General features: G+C 38.9%; 1 protein-coding gene across 1 annotated transcript in view; it reads left to right on the forward strand.

Moving 5' to 3' along the window:
• The window catches only part of PAWR (pro-apoptotic WT1 regulator), a 78,698-nt gene that overhangs the window by 60,871 nt on the left and 11,506 nt on the right, over window positions 1-6,321 (forward strand). The window lies entirely within an intron of this gene.

The raw sequence follows: 6,321 nt of genomic DNA on the forward strand, positions 1-6,321 counted from the left end.
ATGGAGCAGTGAAGTATTTTGGCAGTATTAATATAAGAAAAATATTAATTAGTTTTTCCTTTTTGTTTCTTTTAGGACTCCTCCAGGATGGTTTCAAGCAGGTATAAAAGGTATGAGATGAGACCTTTGTACACAGTAAGCTTCTTTACATATGTAGTTCTGCAAGAAATAAAACTGATTAAATGGATGTTTGTAGTAGAGATCATTGTACTGCTACTGTAGATGCATAGCTTGATTTTGGGGTAAGGACCTGAAAGATGCAGCAAACTTAACCAAACCCCTCTATTATATTACTATTTTCAAATAAATTCAGCCAGTATTCTGCTGGGACCTACTAGTGCAGAATACTTTCCCAAGCAAATGTCTAACTTGGCACATTGCCTAGGAGCCAGTATTTTCACAGTTGATTTATGAACCACCCTATTCTGAAGTTCAATAAAAGAAAATAATTTTCTTGCTCTCCACAGTAATACCGAAAGAAATTTCTATGGTTTTGTCATACTTCTGTCCATACAACTATCTCAGTTGTAGCAGATGCTGCCCACTTGTAGCATGTCCTGGTCATCACTCCAGTTCAGAAGCTTTTGATGCACCTGACCAGTGTGTGAAATGTTTTCCCATGTGGAATTAATACTGACACAGCTATTACAACTATTAGGAAAATGTTATGGTTACATGGAGTCTAAAGTACGTCAACTGAAGCAAGACGTTTTTGTAAACGTATTTTTATTTGATACATGGGTGCATTCTCTTTTAGGTATATCTATCTATCTGTCTATCTTCAAAGTGTGTGTTTATATATGTACATATATATATATATATGTCATGGCTATAGAAGAAAGTGCAAAGAGCACCTACCAGTCGTCACTGGTGTATTTTCAACCCTCAAACTTGTTCATCTATAGATTCATAGAGTGGAATGGACCTTGAAGAACATCTAGTCCAGCCCCCCTGCCATGGGCAGGGACACTTTCCACTAAATTAGATTGCTCACAGCCCATCCAATGTGACCTTGAACAGTTAAGAGGGAGGGAGCATCCACAGCTTTTCTGGATAACCTATTCCATAGTCTCACCTCCCTCACTGTAAAAAATAATAACCTATCCTGTTATGCTTTAGCTTCCCTAGCATGGTGCTGTTATCTTTTATATTTATATTACTGAGTTCCTGTAAACTTAGTTGAGTGATGCTTTTTATTGTTGTAGATTTTTTTTTTTTAAATCACTTTGTTACTGCAGAATGGGTGGACTTATTGTCATAACCTTAATAACTGTATAATTTCATGATTCATTTCTTTTTAATCAGGCACAGTTTAGTTCAGTCTTCACTTCCTCTTTGGTTCCCATGCAGACTTTTACTGCTGTTTGTATCTGCCGAATACTTAGTGGTGTATGTCATACTTTTGTGGCTTTTCGTAAACCTTATCTCTGTTCACATGCTCTGTATACTCACTCACTTGCAGAGACTTGGTTGTGCGTGGGGTAGTAATAGAAGTTTGCACAACCCCATTCGTAGCTTATTTGAAAATAAACTAATTCTTCTGATTAGCATTGCAAAAATAGGAAGCACCAATGCCAGAAAATGGTAATTAAGACTTGGTTGTGCAGTCTTCTCTCATTCAGCTTTAGTTATATGTGGGATGTAAGGTCATTGTCAACTTTCCCCATCAGGGCTGGCATCACAATCAGGAGGAATCTGACTTGCTGTGAGTTGCTGTTCAATATTTTACGTATGTTGCCATCTGTCTTACTCATTGCACAGTCTTGAAACTTCATGTTGAAAGCAAAGGATTATTTTCCACTGGCAACACAGTGCCCAGTGCTCACAAATACTCAGTGGGTTTTATTCTAATTGTACTCTTTGAGGCATACAGTGCCCACTGTGATTAGAACCAATAGTATCTTTTAAATTTTCTACTATATTTGAAAATTTCTACCTTCCCTGAAGTCATTTTTCACTTAAGGGTACTTAAAGTGGCTTCACTTTCTGGTGTGAAAGACCAGAGTTGTTCTGGGCTTGTTTGCCCCTTCCAACATCTGCAGTAAGTGAAGGTTTTACAGAAAGCAGCCTTCTCTACAGTAATTCTTATCCAAATCACTCAAACCTCACTGAAGTCCCAAATACAGTATAGAATTCCTTTGGAAACAGGAAATACCATTCTGTGATTACACCTAGAACTGGAATATTGGTGCCTGAAGGCTGAACGGAGATCAGAAGCTGCTTCAAGGCTCAAATACATTGAGATTAATGTGCTTTTAACAGTTTTGGGTGTACTTCCTTAGGTTTTCAAAGCTACTTGTGAGAGCAAAGTGTGTTCTCGCATGGGGACAACCCTTTCAGATCCCATTGGAAACTGTTACTTGCATTGCTCTGACAGCAGGTGGTCAGTACTTTATGGGAGAGAGTTTGTTGGTAGACTTTATAGACATTTGATAGCAAAAATAGAAAAATGTTTTCCTAAAATTTTGTGTTCTGTTATAGACTGTCCCATTGAAAGAATGAATTTTTTGTCAGAAATTTTCAGGTTGTTTTCTTCCATCTTTACTACTCCTGCTTCTTCATTTTTGCCTTCTCCCTCTTCCCCAGTTGTTCCTCTTCAAACATGACATTTCTTCATCTCAGCATTTTTCTTCACTCTGCTGGTTTCTATTTTCTAGCCCAGTTACACACCCTTTCCTTTCTCTCCCCCTTTCCTCTTACATCCTTATATTTAATCACTCAGGTCCTAGTCTTCTGTTTGTTATTTTTCTGATTACTTGGTTGGTGTTTTTTTTCTTGTTTTGTCTCTGTCCTCTTCTAGTCCTGGATTACTGATACCATTCCTGGCTTCCAGTACCTTTCTTTTCCCTTTCCATATAGCTGTTGTCATTTTTTGCAGTTGGACTTGATGATCCTAGAGGGTTTTTTTTCAACCTCAGCAATTCTGTGATTGTGTCTACATTGAGATACCCAGCCTCCTTACCTAACAACAGAAGAGAGACTTAAGAGCAGAGAAGTTTCTGTGATGTGTGTTCTCATAGAATCATTGCTTTCTCAATATGTTGCAGGACTCAAGGAATTGCACAGATTTTACACTACCTATTTAATCAGACACACTGGCTACTTTGCCTTATATGGATGCAGCAATCCATGGTTGAACATTTATATGACATTGCTGGGAAACCCTTTTAACTGAGTGTCCGTTGACTGGAAGACATGTTTACATACGAATTCTGCTGGCTGCTTTGTGTTATCCTTCTGTTCTAGCTGACTTGGAGAAACTGAACTTGCCTCCTCATGCACTTAAATAAAAGTTTGTGATGAAGATCTTATTAGTCTATAATTGTAGTCTGTCTTTTGAATTCAGAAATTTTCACACACCCCAAAAGTTTTTGGAGGGTTTCCTTTGTAGTTGCATGATTAACCATGTAAAATATTTTCAAAAGTGGTGGTTTTGTTGTGATCTGGTGTGGTACTGTGACATCTATTAAAAGGATGACCAGAATCTGCAAGTTCATGCTGACATAAAGGCCGCAGGATGTGCATGGGAGTGTCTGGGAGCTGTGATCAGTGTGTTCTAACTGTGAGCTTCGTGTGTTAAAATGTGTAAGTTACACTTCGGTTGTAATAGCCCATATCAACTTCCCTTTCTTTCATTTCTCTCTAAGCTTTTCTTAGTGAGATGTGCCTCATTTTGGCCATTCCAGTTTTTGCCCTGCTTTATGAGTTATTCCAAAGCACCAAGCACATTGCCATTAGTAAGAATGATTTTCTGATTTAGATCTGATGCTATCACTATAGTTGGTGTTATCGCTGATTTCTCAAACAAGAGAATGACAAAGTGTATTCTGTTTATTGAAATATTTGAGTGTAATCTACATGTAAACATGAATTATGTTTCTCTTGCATTCTCTGAACAAAAAAGGTTGTTTGCAAGTAGCAGTAAATCATGATATGTATGCGAACAGAGGAATATTTTTGTAAGCACAGAGAATTTGTTTTAGCAGCTTACTTTTAAGATTGTCTACTAGCTTTTGAACCAGTTTAGTTTCTTTTCAAAAAATTGTAAAGAAAACCTTGGAGATCAGGATTTAAAATAACTCAGAAGATTTTTGCATGGTTAATGGATCAGACAGATCAGCTGGATCAGTTTACAGAAAGAGATTAAAATCTCTTAGTGGTTCAGGGGTGTGCTCCCCCTATAAGTTTGTTTATTAGTGGAAATGAATACAGTATAGTATGGTTTTATGGCTTCCAGTCAAAATGTCAGAGAGGATTTTTGTCCCCTCTTCTAGGATAGTTCAGCACATTAATATGGATCCCTAGAGCTAGAGACGTTTATCACTAATTTCAAAAGACTACATTGTATTCAAGTTTAGCATTCATGCAAGAGTTGAAAAATAAATGGGGAAGTAGAGACCCTAGGAAGAGAAGAAGCCAGTGCTTCAGAGCATTAATCGAAGAGGCTCTGAAGGAAATATTTGAGCACTGCTAAAATTATCTCGCTCAGTGTTTTTTAGGTAACTCTAAAACTTAAACTGTTACAATTTACATTCCATCACACTAACCTTGGTCTCACTAATTCAAAAAAACCACAGCTGCAAAATACTGTTTCTTAAAGCTATGCCCAGACTTGCTGGTATTTGGGAATTTTGCAGCAAGGGCTGCTGTGGAAACACTGTTTCATCTAGCTCGGTACATTAGAACTACTACTGTGCAGATATGAACAGTGTATTTTAGACCAGGGTCACTCAAGATGGTTTTCTTGACTTTTCTAGCCCCTCTTGAATCAATGCTGATGTTATAAGGAGGCAAAACACTTAGGTTTTGTTTCTGCAGAAGGTTTTGATGGTCTTCTCACTGCCCCTTGTGCCAGTGCTCATGCACTTCTAGAAGCCACTGTGGCTGAAAGTTGATGTCTTCCCTTTTGCTTGTCTGCTGGATTGCTGCATCAGCTCCTTGAGCAGTTTCCCACTCACCTGGAGGCCAGAGTAAGGAAAATTGGAGCAAACTAGGAACATGCAGCCTTAGAGAAGGCAAGACTTCCTGTACTTAGCTCAACTCTGAAAGCTCAAATTTGGCTTAAGCAATAACAAAAGTCCAAGATGGCCTATTTAGAAAAAAAATTGTTCTTTGCTCCCTCTTCCAAAGAATCTGTTGGCAACTGACTCAATTGCAGTGACATAAATAATGAGGAGTTTCGAAATCAGGTATGGTTACAAGATTCTGGCAATAAAAACAAACGTGTAATAGTTGAATGTGTTGTAGTTGAACTGCTGTTCTGACAGGGTGATTTTAATTGGATGAAATGGCAAATTGGACAGTGCTTCAGGAAGACATTGAGAGAATCAAAGAGGCATTGGAAGGAGCAAGATTTATTCCACCTTTCTGTAATAATGCTTTAAAACTTGCCTCCGTGAATAAGTGATTTTATTGTAAACGAAGTAACTAGAAACATTTTTCCAGAACAGCATTTCTGTTTCTCTAAAAGAGCAGTCAAACTGCAATGAGAGTTGATTTTGCTATATGGCTTTTATTTAAGTACAGCCAGAAGAAACCCTTTAAAAATGTATTTATATATCTGTATCTAATCTACAGATATATTTCCATAGACATATCTTTGGTGGTGGTGGTTAATAGGTATTTTCTCTTAGTAGAGAGACACCGAGTTCAGTGATACTGTTATTCTAGTCAACAGTACCCTGGCAGCCAGGAGGGCCAACTGTGTCCTGAGGGACATCGGGCACAGCATTGCCAGCTGGTTGAGAGAGGGGATTGTCCCACTCTGCTCTGCCCTGGTGTGGCTTCACCTTGAATATTGTGTGCAGTTTTGGGTGCCAAAATATAAAACAGATTGAGAGTGTCCAAAGGTGGGTCATGAGAATGGTGCAGGGCCTTGAGGGGAAGCTGTATGAAGAATGGCTGAGGTCACTTGATCTGTTCAGCCTGGAGATGACGAGACTGAGGGGAGACCTCATTGTAGTCATAGAATCACAGAATCATAGAATAGATTGGGTTGGAAAAGACCTCCAAGATCATCAAGTCCAACCCCTGATCCAACTCCAATTACTATATCATGGCACTAAGGGCCACATCCAATCTCTGCTTAAAAACCTCCAGGGATGGTGAATCTACCACCTCTCTGGGTAGGCCGTTCCAATGCCTGATTACCCTCTCTGTAAAGAATTTCTTCCTAACATCTAACCTAAACCTCCCCTGGCAGAGCTTGAGCCCATGTCCCCTTGTCCTATTGTTGGTTGCCTGGGAGAAGAGACCAAGCCCCACCTGGCTATAACCTCCCTTCAGGTAGTTGAAGAGAGTGATGAGGTCACCTCTAAGCCT

The sequence above is a fragment of the Empidonax traillii genome, unplaced genomic scaffold (assembly GCF_003031625.1).
Source record: "Empidonax traillii isolate 1590-97213 ecotype Southwest subspecies unplaced genomic scaffold, ASM303162v1 scaffold477:size924519, whole genome shotgun sequence".
Taxonomy (NCBI): Eukaryota; Metazoa; Chordata; class Aves; order Passeriformes; family Tyrannidae; genus Empidonax; species Empidonax traillii.